At 39.8% G+C, this 14808-nt stretch overlaps 1 long non-coding RNA gene across 1 annotated transcript; it reads left to right on the top strand.

The window, feature by feature from the left end:
- The first annotated feature begins 709 nt into the window (after window positions 1-709).
- On the top strand, window positions 710-3716 carry LOC129410666 (uncharacterized). Its single transcript, XR_008632976.1, has 8 exons — window positions 710-1163; window positions 1959-2083; window positions 2194-2568; window positions 2657-2883; window positions 2956-3185; window positions 3256-3405; window positions 3490-3583; window positions 3679-3716. It is a non-coding gene; the product is annotated as an uncharacterized LOC129410666 (long non-coding RNA).
- The last annotated feature ends 11092 nt before the right edge of the window (window positions 3717-14808 follow it).

A 14808-nucleotide genomic window follows, 5' to 3' on the forward strand; every position in this document is an offset into this window, starting at 1 on the left:
AACATTGCCATTGTTTCCCCCTCAAGTTCATTTTCTGGATGTTGCTGGAAGATCCTCTAAAACCGACTCTTCAAATTAGACACCAACATACCTTGATATTGCTGTATTGCAGCCACAACATCATTCACGCCAGTCTAAAAAACAACCACAAAGAAATGTATTAATTAATTATCTAATCTATCTATCTATCTATCTATCTATCTATCTTCTCTCTCTCTCTCTCTCTATTCATTATATAATAATATATATATATATATTATATATATATATATATTATATATATATATTTTATTTTTTTTAATTTATTTTTATGCGACATTGTCATAAAAATGCTTGTGTCTGTTTTTTTAATTTAGCACCAAGCATGGTAAACAGGCAGCGTGTGTCCCCCGCCCTCCCGACCCCCGTCGGAGTAACGGTCTTATCCCCTTCCTCCCCCGCGCAGATCATCTTCTGTCGAACTAAAGGACAAGACTCAGTGAATTCTATGATGAGAGAAATGCTCAATAGATGCATTGTGTAACTAAACAAAATAATCGTTTGAATATTCATGATTTCAATGTTGACCAAAATAATAGTGATAATAATATATAGTCCATAATCCAGCAGCCCTGTCTTATACCTCCATAGTAGATGATCTACACACTTTTTCTTATAGAGACTGAAACAAATAATATATATAAAATAATACACAGAGGATTACCTGAATGTATGCTGCAGGAGCAGTATCCGATGGCTCAACCGGTGAATCCAGTGTAGATGATGGTTGGTCTGGGCTGGTCCCAGCGCAGGAAGGTTTTCATCCCGGTGTGAAGGAGAGGCGAGCAGGGTGCTCTCATTAAACCCGCCGAACAGTGACATACCACTGAATTCACCAAAATGATCCAAAATCAAACTGTCTGAATGTGGTCGTGGCATTTCCTCCGTCTCCGCGGGGCATCCGGGTGCTGGTCTGTGTGTTGATCGTGTACAGATGCTCGCAGCGCTGCCAGCGGTGTCACCTGCAGGTCGGCCCCGCTCCTCCGCATCCCCGTGCTCCAGACCGGGTCTGTATTCCCAAGTATTGTGATTCCCTGGCGCAGAATTTCTTCCCGGGAGTGGAGCCGCCCTGTGTTGGCCACAGCGAAGATACGTCGACTGACATCTCCGGATATGGTACCAGAGTGAGTTGTACACTCGATTTTTTTTTCCACAGCCATCAATTCCACATACCACCCGGAAGTCCGGACTTCGACTGTGGGCAGAGTTGATGCGACTAAGTAAAGATTTGAGGGTTAGACCGACAAATACAAAGCAAACAACGCAACGCGAAATCATATTTTCACGACATGCCGCGCGAACTTGTCTACAGTACCTCTATTTTACTCATAATGCCGCTGTACTTTCACGGTGGGTCGAATCACTTATGCAATAAATTGTACAATAAAACTGTCTAAAATAGCGGTTCTACCTGAACATTTAATTTATTATACATTCAATTTACATTAGAACAGTCAAATAGATTTTGATAGAGCTAAAATGCTAAACTACACCCAAACCCCTCTCACACATAATGGACTAGTCCAGAGAGCGGCGCTTTGCCATTCAAATCCAAGACCGCGCGCGGCGCGTTCCTGTGATATCGTAACGGCTCTTCTGGAGGCTCGTTTCAACAGGAGCAGTAAAAGATAGATTTTTTGAGAGAACCCAGTATTAACACGCAATAACTGCAATGGATACACTTGACGAAATTACAGTAGACACTTTAAGAGGTATGTTTTGCAACAATATCAGACTTTTAATGTGCTGTATAGTACACTTAGCTCATAATACTGATACTAATATTTGCTAAGGACCTAACTAAGTTAATATGGTTAGCTAGAGTAGCTTAAGCATGTAGCCATGAAAGTATGAACGTATGAAAATGAATGCATGTAGTATAATTTTCATTAACTGCTTTTTGTGCAGTGTGTTTTTAGCTGCCAATGTTGGGGAAGAATTACTATGGTCACGCTCAAGGGATGACATTAAAGATTTGCTGCCAGGTCCAGAAAATGTTCTCAGGCACAGGGCACTGTGGTTTCTTGTGAACAGTGATGAAAAGGTGAGTATATACATTACTTATGATTCAAATAGTTGATATAGATGAATCAAAACTTTCCATGCAACTTAAAGCAATAAAGATTTAATTACAGAATACTTTTATTTGTTTAGGTTGAAGGTGTTGCCAAAGATGTGGAGCCATCAAAACAATCTGCCATTGCAAATAGCCGCTCTCCAGAAGACAGACCCAATCCCTTAAAGTATCTAGCCATGTCCAGCCCAAAGTATACTGTCTACACAGATAGTGAACTTGAACAAGCCCGTTCATCCTACTTTGAACAAAAACGCCTTGGCTCCACCACTTCTGACTTGTCCAAGGAACTCTTCTGCAGACTGATTAGAAACACCATGACAAACATGGTGTCCATTGCAAGAGCCCTTGAAGACTCAAGGTACCCTTCCAAACATGAGGTTGACACTGTGGCGAAAAGATTAGTCGAGTATTATCCAATGTTAAAGGGAAAAAAAACACCTGAGAGTGAATGGGTCAGTACTTTTCTAGCACAGTATTGTTTATATAAGAATATTTTTCTGATTCCCTTTTATGCATTTTGCCATTTTCTCTATCTTGCAGGGGCATGTCACCAAGAAGCTCATAAAGAGGCTCTCAAACATCAAAAAGCCCAAAAAAAGCCAGTGCACCTTTCAAGAAACGTCCCATGAACTATGAAGAGTCTTGCTCAACAGACTTTGATGAAATCTTAACTGGATCAAGCCAAGCATCCACCATCATTCTGGAGAAGTCCCCTGCTGCTGCCAGCACTCCAGAGCCCCCTCCAGACAGCAGTGAAGATGATGCTGGTACAGTATGAAGTTTTACTTTGTATTCATTCAAAGAAAAAAACACTACAACATTTTTATGTCCTCACTTAGGGGGTTCTGCTGACACTGACGTCCTGGACAGTCAGAAGAGCCAAGTCAGACACTATAATACCCTCCAAGAGATGTACAAGGCTAAAAAGGCAAATAAAGCTGCTGTCAGCCACTTGCTCAACCTGGAATTTGACTCAAGACGATGCTTCATCACATCAGATGTTCTAAAAGACGATGACAGGCCATCAACATTTTTGGATGTTTACCCTTGTTTCAAAGAATTGAACCATGTAAGTACAACTTCCTTAAACTAGTTACTCTACTTTTACTGTGCTTTAAGCAGTTTGCATTTTTTTCCAGGTACTAGATGAGATGTAGAGAGAATTATTCAACCAAAAAACTCCAACTACACTGCTGAGACTAGGGACAGATGGGAAAACTTTTTTTCAAAAGTCAAGTTCTATGGGGTAATGAAGAAAGCCATGAAGCCTCCAAAGACACTCAATAGTGGTGAGATAACACAATTATTAAACTAATGCAACAATGTTATAACAGATGGTAACTTGTTTTGTCTTTTGTCTGATCATGCCTTAGCAGTGTTTGCAGCTCTACCCCTCCTTTTTCCATCCAATGCACCACCATCAAAGAAATTAGGCTCCTGCGGTGAAGCTTTTTTCACGCACTTAAGGTGAGAATAGCTTTGTGTATGTTATTCTTTAGAAGTATTGTGTTTCAGTGTTTTATAACAGTGGATACTTACCCTTATCATGTTTTGTATCGCAGACATCTGAGGACCCTGAAGGCTATCTTCAAAAGCGGCCACTATCGTGTCTAGTGCTGCTCTTGAGCAAGAACAACTGCATGATCGCAATTGGCAACACACCTGTGACCACCTTTGCACGTGACAAGCTGAATGAAGGACTGGTGTACCTGATGACCTTTTACTACGCCTTTCATCTCACTTAACCAAAGTGTATTTCCACTCTGCTCTCAGTCCTACAAACTTTGTCCATCAAGATTCCATCCATGACAAAGATGCAACATCAAAATACAAAAAAGCCATAACAGAGTGGAAGTCCATCACTGAGTGAGTGAATGTGCAACTATTTTAGTTCATTATTTTTATTACTTAAAATGTACAAACCAATTTTCCAAAACACTTGTGTTGTGCTACCAGAGGTTTTAGCATTTACAAGAAGGCTCTTACATTTGGTTTTCCTTGTAATATACTACTTTGTAATTTAATTAAGAGTGTTTTACTTTTTATTTTAGTTATGTTTACTTAAATCTGCTCTACTGTAGCTATTGTGAGCCATCTGTATTTGATACCATGTTTTCATGGATAAATAAATTAGGAAAGACTTTTGGGGTTGTCTTGTTTTAAAATTACAGCTTTGAATGGGCATAATTTTAAGATTATTATTATTTTTTTTAATTTTCTAATTTATGACTAAATTAAGGAAATGCATATAGGTAAATTTTGCTTAAATCTAGCAACACAGACCTGAAATTTGTATATAATGAGAAAATATTATAAATATATAAATATTACAAACATAAAAATTGCTTAGATTTTACAGAATATGAGCAAGTTTTGCTTAAATCTAGGCTAAATTTAGAAAAATTTTGCTTATTTTGAGCTACATTTAAGCACATTTGTCTAGAATGTTTTTTAATAAGAATTATTTTTTGCACTAATGTTCTTAAAACTAGGCAAGAAAAACTTTCTTACCCCATAGGCAGATTTTTTTTGCTTATAACAAGAACATTTGTCTAATTTTTAGTAATTTTTTTTTTTCTTGTTTCTAGTCAGGCACTTTTTGCAGTGTAAGGCTCACTCATGATTAACTCAAGCATATTCTATTCTTCTCTGTTGAAAAGAGTGTTCAACACAACCAGTTAAATATTTGTTATTTTCTTTCCCTCTATGGTGTGGTTTTATGACATGTCCATTTTTTTTAACATATTCATACAAATCTTAATAAGTAATTTGTAAATGTTTAGTAGAACATAGACAAGCTTCACTTTAGAATAGCTCCCACAAAATACTTAAGTAAGCAGTTATAACTGATCAATTAATCATGAGTAAGGCTTAACAAATCATTTGTAAATATTTAGTAGAGCATAGACAAGCTTCACTTTAGAAGAACATATTGCGTCCATGAAGGGTGGTCGTCATGTGGTAAGTGTAAACACCCCCTGCTTAACCTATTCTAACTACCAAGTACAAGTGCTTATAACTGATCAATACTGGGGAATAACCCCATTAAGAAATGAGTAACAAATCATTAGTTGAGTATGTGGGTTAAGAATTTGATAAATTTGGGTGTAACAATGTTTTTACATATTAAAAGTTGATGAGTAGTAATGAATTAGTAATGATTTACTAATGATGACCAAAGACATTAAATAATGTATTTACTAATGATTAAATCACATGAAAAAATGAAGAGGTAAATGTGTACAAATGATGAACCAGTGTGTTAAATAATCTTAACAAATGGCTGTAAGATGACTTCTTCACCATGGACAAAGCATTAACATATACATCTATAAATGATTAACTGATGAGAAGTAATTAAGAGTTAACAGTTTACTAATGATTTTCCTGAACGAGAAGCCGTAGATGCAAGTATTACCACAGACTGTGGAGGCTCTGCAGACACTTAAAACATGCTAATAATAACAGAAAAGACATTTGTGTTCCCTCTTTAATGGCTTTATTTCGCCTTTGGTGTGGACACTGAATTTCGTAAAACAACTCCGAAGATTGTAGCCGACAAAGCGCGAACTCAGACTTTGTTTACTTTGCAATTAGCCATGTGCTCCGAGGATGAGTGCCTTTCCACAGGCCTCACTGTTGTTTTTATCCACACTCCGAGGAAGAAAGGGATTAAGTAGAAAAGTAAAAGTCAAACACCACAACCTACTACTTCTTGACGCTGTGCAGTATCAGACTGGTATGAGTATCAGAGAATACACTAAGGCCAAGTATTTGTCAGGGGCAGACTCGAATCAAAAAACGGCCCTGGACTTTTTTTCTGGGGGCGCTCTGCTCAAATCGGTATAGATTAGCACCAAACGTCGACCTGTTTCAGTCCATATGTGGAGGTGGATAATCAGGTGAGCATTATGAATTCTTTAGAACCCATCTGGTTCAGCTCTACTGTTACCCAGTGTAACAGATTACATGTACCGGAGTTACGTAATCAGAGTACAAATTATGAGTAACTGTATTCAGTTACAGTTATTGTTTCAATGAGTGGTCATTGGAACACAGTTACTTTGTTGAAATAAATGGATTACACGGCGGTATTTACCTGTTTTCACATTTGGGGCTATATCCCTTTTTTTTTTCTCAGTAATTCCACTCATTGCCGGACACTAAACCAGGTCTAAACCAGGACTAAAGCAGGTCTAAAACCAGGTCTAAACCAGGACTCAACCAGTTCTAAACCATGTCTAAATCAGGATTTAACAGGACTAAACCAGGACTAAAACCAGATCTAAACCAGGCCTAAACCAGGACTAAAGCAGGACTAAAGCAGGACTAAAACCAGGTCTAAACCAGGACTAAACCAGGTCTAAACCCAGGTCTAAATCTAGGTCTAAACAAGGTCTAAACCTGGACTAAACCAGGTCTAAAACAGGATTTATCAGGACTAAATCATGCTGTGCAGAATGTGTCTCCTCCTATTCTATCAATAAGTTGAGTAAAGACTCGGCCTTTTTATTTTCTTTTAGCAGACAAAACATCTTATGTGAAGATATCCTGGTCTTTGTTTCTCTACAGCAAATCAAGTAATCCAAAGTATTCAGATTACGTTACTCACTTTAAGTAATTTAATGGATTCCGTTACAAACTACATTTTGGGGTATGTAATCTGTAATCTGTAGGGGAATATGTTTTAAAAGTCACCTTCCCAACACTGCTATTACCATACAGCTTAGGCCATCAGAGGTTCAAACCAATCACAGAGTCACATTGTTTTTCTGGGGCGAAGCCAAAGGTGAAGCTCTCAAATGATCCAAAACAAGAATGAAGATGCTGATGCCTTAACACGATCTGGATTTCTCAGATTGCATTTCTGTGCTGTACCAGTGTCAAATGTGAGAAGAGCCCTTGTTTTTTTTTTTTTACTCTGTACGTATTTTATTTGCGGTGATTTTGGTTTTGATGTGTTTTTTTATACTGGAGTGAAGGACTGGGTGGACTGAACTAACTGAACATTCCCTCCCACCCAGTATTACTGGCTGTGGCCGTAGCAGCAGGATCTTGAAAAGACAGACAGAGGGCACGAGTGGGGGGTGGAGCTGGGGTGTGCACTCGCGACACCGGAAACGGAAGAGACGGGAAAGAGAGGTGAAGGAGCGGGAACGCGGACGGGTGGGGCAGCGGGAACAGGCGAGGCTGGACCGGCTGGACCAGGCACAGGGACGCGCCGACAAGGACGGATACAACGCCTGAAAAGAGCTAAGTAAAGGGATGTGTCTGGGGGAGCTTGTGGGCGTGCCAGACCAGAGCTAAGAGGCACTTTGTTTCGGCAGCGGCTCGACCTCAATACACCGGAGTTCGGCGGGAAGCAAGGACGGGACCAGGCGCACAGACGCAGTGGCACGGATACAACGCTTAATTGAGCTAAGTATAGGAAAGTGTCACAGCTGATCTGTGTGTGCATGAGAGTTAACCTGTGGCCTGGAGAGAAATTAAAGGCGTGTTCTGCCCTTTCCTAGGGTTTGTCGAGCACGGCGTCGGGAGCCGGAGAACCCGGAGCGGAGCGGAGGCGGAGGCCTGGATGCGGGGGACATGGCGGCTCTAACCAAACGCATGAAAGAGCTAAGTAAGGTGACGTCACTCAGTCAACCCTGGTGTGCATGTGGCTGGTCAAAGACAGTCCTAGTCGCAGTCTGAAAGACTTTGTTTTTACTCTCGTTTTTTACAGTCAACTACGGGGTGTGACGGTGACCAAACCAGAAGGACCAATCTCACCAGATCCACACGGACCTTCAGACAGTGACCGCAGCACCCGACCCATTTGAATTCAGATTTTAACTGAAGTGGATTTTTTTAAATATCATTTTTTCTTACCTTGTTTTTTTGTTTTTTTTTTTTTCTTTCATCCATTTTATACTCATTTCATATTTATTTTAATATTGTGCTTCACCAAATAAACTGTTAATTGACTGCATGTCCACTCATCTTTTCCAAACTGTTTGGTAGAACCAAAGAATCTGACACCAGCTCCACACTACCAACTGATCCCCGCTGTTTTGGTCTACATCATCAGAGGTATAATGCTCCCTACAACAGAAGCAGAGCCAGGCTTGACTTGACTTTGATGGACAACACTCTCAGTGTGTTGAGTGTTCCATGTCTCCAGGCGTGACTCCTGTACTGATGGTGTATTAAACTTCTCCTGCATTTGAACTCCAGGGTCATGAAAACTCTTGGGCTACTACAACTTCTACAACACTTTCTTTTCCTCACTGTTTTCAGAGAAAGCCGGTCCAAATTGGTAAATGTGAAAAACGTTTTGAGCTGCACTTACCAATTTTAGGTGTTGCCAGGTTAGGAAATAGCTGCAGGAAACTAACATTCAGAAAAAAACTCAAATATTGAATTGGGCTACAACCAAAAAAGTAGTGTATATTTGCTCTTGTTATTTTTTTGTTGCCAAAACTAAGATCGGGTAAAGCTCAAAAGCTGCCGACTATTTTGACTTGAATCTTTGGAAGAAGGATAATACCTCCCTGATTAAAGGTGCACTATGTAATTTTTTCTTTTTTTTTTGCTGAGGGTCTGCCAGCTGCTTGTTTCTATGGATATGTCAGTGCTCTAGAATGTTCCACAGTATGACATTAACAGCTTGACCTAACATGTATTCAATTACAGATGGATTTATAGCTCAAAAATACCTAGAAAAACACATTCTGACTATGAGTGGGGTCGCCACTTCACAGATCTGGCCTGTAACTTGGTGTCCATGAACACAGAAAGATTTAATATCATAGTGTGAGACATTGCAGACGAAGCAATAACGTCTCTATGTAGAATAGAAATTGATGAACCACCAGCAGAAAAGTTATGCAATGCACTTTTAAAGAAAGAATAAAGAAAACAAATAAAGAAAGTGCCAAATGCAGGAAGTCAACAGATTTTGCTCAAGCCCCCAGGTTCCAAAATGGTCCACCGTTCAAGTCAATGGGTCGAGCTCAGTGGTGCATGATTCCAGATTAGCCTTTAGCCCGGCGAGGTACTGTGCATGCACAGTAGTGCTCTTTTCTCTCGCGGGCACACGTGAATGCAGGAGTGCAGGCTCGAGCAGAGCGTAGCCGAAGCTAACGATTATAAGCGTTTTTTTAAGACAACTGAAGATTTTGAGCTGAGAACAAGTTTATGATCTAAAAATAGGTAAAAATCACCAACAAATCCGACATTTTTGAAAGCTGTAGGTCAGGGGTGTCAAACTCATTTTGGTCCAGAAAGGAGGGAGCCGGATCAGAAAATCAAAGGGGCCGGATCAGAAAACTCATGTCATATAAACCCCAAAATAACAATAAGTTCAAATATTTGTGGAGAGAAACACAAATCTATTACAGAAATCTTTTTTAATTGATGAACTCTTTCTTATTATGATATTATGAACAACCTGAAACATTAAGAAAAATACAATTTCAACACAATGTTTTAACATGAACTTGTATGCAAATAGGAATAAGTCCATTTTTCTTGTAAAATCCTGCACTCGGCTCCACTTTTCTCATGTTGGACATTTTTCTGATGAGGGTGTCACGGTCAACAGTCAAAACGATCGTCCTTTAAGAGCGTTTGGAAAGAGACAAGTCTTCATTTGTGCTGCTCTGGTGGGAGGGGCCACGTACAGAGACGTTGGAGACGCTGCTGTGCTCAGCACCGCAGAAAATTAACAATATTTTAATAGAAAATATAATTAAAATACTTTTGTAGAAAATCACCCAAGGGCCACATTAATGGTCTTGGAGGGCCGGATCTGCCCCCCGGGCAGGTGATCTGTCAGCCGAACACGAGCAGTTTGTGATTACATTGCCTCTATGAGAAAAATCTTGTCTTGGCCCATGGGATTTTTGCTGCTGTAGTTCCAGTGAGTGACACTACGTCAACTGGAGGCAGCTACAAGCAGCAATACTGTATCCAGTTATTTTAATAGATCCATGATTTTGCTATACTTCCTGTTGTCTTTACATGTAGTCTCTCTGAAGGAACATACGGCACCTCATGTTTACCTTTTATAACTATTGGAACCACCATGCGAGGAAGTCAGATTTGGATTACATCTTTCGGCGATAGCTCCATCAATATCTGCATCTGGGTGATGTTTGGTGCACGGTGCCACCTGTTGGTTTGGAGTATGCGCTGCAGCAGATGTGTTGTCTCACGCTGATCACTCCTCTGCTTGTTTAAAGGTGCACTGTGTAACTTTTTTGGTGGGGGGTCCGTCAAATACTTTTCTCCATGGAGGTGTTATTGCTTTGTTGGGTCAGGTGAGGCCAGGTTAGATCTGTGGAGAAGCAACGTCTGTTTTTCTAGGTATTTCTGGAGCAGGAAACCCACCTGTAATTGAACAAATGTAAAATAAAGTTGTTTAATGCCATATTGTGGAACATTCTAAGCACAGCAATGACATATCCATAGAAACAAGAAGGTTTTAAACAGCCCCCACAGGTCCCACAGGTGCAGCTCAGACTCGGCTTCAGTCTGCGGCAAAATGGAGACAAACAACAGAGGAGCAGGCGGCGAGCGCAGGTGATCCATCTTGACCACGAAGTACTGCTGATGCTTCTCTATTAGGGTCCACCGTGGTTTATGGGAGAGCTGTCGTCTTATAAATACTCACTGATCCCGTCTCAGCACCGACACGCAATCCTGTCGTTGTGTCCTTGGGCAACACACGACTGAATGTGATGAAAGTGTATGCAGCCTGATTGTCAAACTCTCCATCTCACTCCAAATCACTAAATCCATTCAATTCTTCATCCTCAGTGTCACTTCTGAACAACTCGACCTCGACCTCTGGAGGTAAACAGAGCGACGCTTCCTCTTCTGTGTCGCTGTCGTCAGACTCAGCATCAATTCCAGTTAGAATTATTCAGGTCTTTCTAAATCCCGACAGGATGGTTTCAGTGTCACTGAAGTCCAGACTTTGTCCATCCATCCAGTTTCTCGCTCACTCCAAAATTTCTTTCTGCTGCTCGATTTGTAGCAGCTTGTCATCTGCAAAATATGATTTTCTTTTTAGGGACATTTGTGTTCAGTCTTCTCAGTGTCTTTATAAGTTTGTTTAAATGTTTAATTTTCAGTGGTACAGAAGTATAAAAATACTTCTTGATGTTTACCACATCATGATGTTATTGCTTTGCCATAAAAGTTTCACAGTAAGGCATTAAACATGAAGTTGAACAGTTGATTCTACCAGGTAAAGTTACAGGTTAGATCTGTGGAGAAGCAGCCCCACTCACAGTAACAGTGCATGTTTTCAATGTATGTGAGCATGAACAAACATTTATAGCTGTGGTGCTACTTTTTGGGGGGTCTTCCTCTCCTCAAACTGCTCTGAAACAGATCTGCTGACCCTCCCTGACCAGTCCTCCTGTGAAAATGACCTGACACCTTTGACTGAGACACAAAGGCAAGTGGAAATGTTGCAGCGACATCAATTGCAACAGGTTGCTGCAGCAGAACTTGAATTTCCCTTGGGATCAATAAAGTGTAGTATCTGAATGTTCATATTTTGGACGAACGTGAACCGAAAGCACTGTATTGATGCCTGATGAATGACCCGTGAGCGTGTGCATTCTGGTGTCTGTGAACAGCCTGCACTTCTATGTAACTTCTTTCAAAAAGGTGCCAGATTTCTTTAGTGTTCCAGGCGAAAATCACACCAAAAAGAGTCCTTACTATTTAGCTGAAAAACATTAAATCTGCAACACGACAAAACAACATGAGCCCCCAGCGTCACATTGCCATATGTTCCATATCGAAACCAAAAAAAAAAAGAAAAAAAGTAAAGTAGGATTCTATAGTAAAGTAGGTTCTATAACTTTAATCAAAACGGCCAGTTTATAGACCACAGGGCCTTGACGCTGTGAGGTGAGGGTGTTGGCTAAACATCACTATAAAATACTTTACTCCTCCCAGAGCCCTGAGATCAGCCGACCAGCTCCTGTTGGTCGAGCCCAAAACTCGGCTCAAGACGAGAGGTGACAGAGGCTTTTTCTGTGGCAGCGCTCGGACTGTGGAACAACCTTCCTCTTCCTGTCAGATCCTCTCAGTCTGTAATGAAGTTTAAGACGAGACTGAAAACTCACCTCTTCTCCCTGGCGTTTAGTACGAGCTAGTCAGGTTATCTTGGTGTTTTTATTGTAGTTTTCACATGTTTTCTGTATATATGTATATGTAACTGTTTCTTCTATGTTGTTGACTTGTATGTGAAGCACTTTGGTCAGCTGAAGTTCTTTTAAATGTGTTATAGAAATAAACTTGAATTGAATTGAAAAATAATGTCGCTTCTCCGACAAGTAGACGTCAATGTCTAGCAGCATGAAACCAACCATGCCAAAGGAAGTAACAACAGCTGATATACGACACGTCACCACCAACACCAGTGACAGTTCTGAAGATGTTTTACAGCAGCAGCAGCCGACAGATGTCAGCAGGGTAAATACACGTTCTACAGCAGGAGTGTCAAACTCATTTTGGTCCAAGGGCCGTATCCGACCTACTTTGATCCCAAAGGGGCCGGATCAGAAAACTCATGGCATATAAACCCCAAAAATAACAATAAGTTCAAATATTTGTGCAGAGAAATGCAAATACAATGCTGTTACAGAAATCTTTTTTAATTGATGAACTCTTTTTTTTACAAAATATTATAATATTATGAACAACCCGAAACTTTAAGAAAAATGCAATTTCAACACAACTTGTATGCATTTCAAAGAATTCAGTCATGCTTTCTTTTTGTTCCTGAAACTTGGCATCTTTTAGTCTGTACAAGTGCATCAATATCACCATGTCCTGAGGAGCTGCTGTCTTCAGAATGTCATTCAAGTGCTTGTGTGTTGTGTGTTTTAGCTTTGAGCGCAGCTTTGTTTTATTAATGTTCATTACTGAGAAAACCTGCTCACTAATGTAGTAACTGGGCCCGGTCAAGCAGAAGTAAACAGCAAGGCCAAAAATTCCAGTTAATGCATCTGATATAAAAATGTATTCAACAGATACATATGTACTCTAGTTTATGAAACTGTTGACCTTTTTTCTGTACCATTTTTGGTTCTAAAGTTCCATATGTTTTAAACAGACCATGTATGAAACATGGAACAAAAATTATTTCCCAAATTTCAAAGACCTGCAAATCATGTCAATAAATGGATGTATTTCATCATATCTTGTGTTATTCCATCTTTGAACTGTTGATGAAGGTACATGATTAAAAAAAAAGAAAAATGTATTTAAAATGATACAAATTTGCTTGGAAGGACTGACATATTAGGACTGAAGTAATATTAAAGTATTCAGAACAACAAAGCTGACAAATTATGCAAAATCCTGCACCTTCTACTTGCTTGTACAATTTTCCCTCTGTTATTTTTCCCTCCGTTACCATGACCTTTCTTAATAAAAAATCTCATGAGTCAAAAAGTAAGAGGTTTTTCAACCTAATCTTGTACCATATGGTAGAAAACTATATGAAGCAAATATTCAAACCAGTTTGTTAAGGATATGTAAGTGAGAACCAAGAGTTATCACTGTTTGTTTTTATTGCCCAAAAAGTGCTGCATATTTCATTCCCTCTGTTACCGACATGAGTTTTTACATTTTTTGTCAACAACTTGAAAGAATATCACAGGTTTAACTTTACCCTGTTGGAGTGTAACTCTTTCCTACATTCTGATACTTTACTCATTTCAATAGTCCCTCTAGTTTCTGAATAAGAGACATTTGAATGTCAAAAATCTGCCTCTGTTTACCTCCGTTACCACTTGACCGGACCCACCTGTAAATCTATTATTTCTAGTTGCATGTTTGCGGGCACGTCAGAGGTTTTGACTGTGAACGGTGTGCGAAAAATGACAAATTCTGTCTTCAGGTTTTAAAATATAATTACAATATTTTAGAAGGGGCCAGATTAAAGGTCTTGGAGTGCCAGATCCAGCCCCCGGGCCGTATGTTTGACACCCCTGTTCTACAGTATCGTCTTTAAAAAGATGCCAAGCACCTTTCGGTTCCTTTTACAACATTTAAGTCAATGCAACTGATGGTGCACAATATAAATCCAAGTAACTGTTGCCAATGTGTGTGGACTTTTAAACATTTCTCTCCCTCTTCTCAACCTTATTACTCAGGCCAGTTCCAGCAAATTGAAAATGGCTTCTGGATGGGAGCCGAAATGTCTTGATTGCGAAACCAGTGCCCAGATGACCACCACTGAAACCTCCTCTACACTTCTCACTCTGGCAATGTGACTGCACCTTTGATGACGTATTTACACAATCAACATAAAGCTACAGTCTGTTTGAGAGAAGAACTCAGCCGAAATGTACAGGGTTTGTGTGTGAAACATGTGAATAAAACAAAACACAACAAGTATGTTTGTGATGAGGATGTATATAGGTCACACCAGCCAAAAAATGCATAATGAGGAAGAAAAAATATATAAAACTTGCACTGGACTATAGGTCTCATTTTTGGGGGAGATTTATTTTATAAAACTAGAGACCAGGAACCGACATTTCCTGTGTAAAGTCAAGTTGCAGTAAAAACAATAGAAGAGAGAACAACAGACTGTTAACGTCATCAACTCTGCTCTTCCACCATCACCAGTATCTCATTCTCTGGTCAAACTATTCCCTTCTCGGCATCTGTCACCAACCTGG

Source organism: Boleophthalmus pectinirostris, unplaced genomic scaffold (assembly GCF_026225935.1).
Source record: "Boleophthalmus pectinirostris isolate CB_2022bp ecotype Guang Dong unplaced genomic scaffold, ASM2622593v1 HiC_scaffold_23, whole genome shotgun sequence".
NCBI classification, from domain to species: domain Eukaryota; kingdom Metazoa; phylum Chordata; class Actinopteri; order Gobiiformes; family Gobiidae; genus Boleophthalmus; species Boleophthalmus pectinirostris.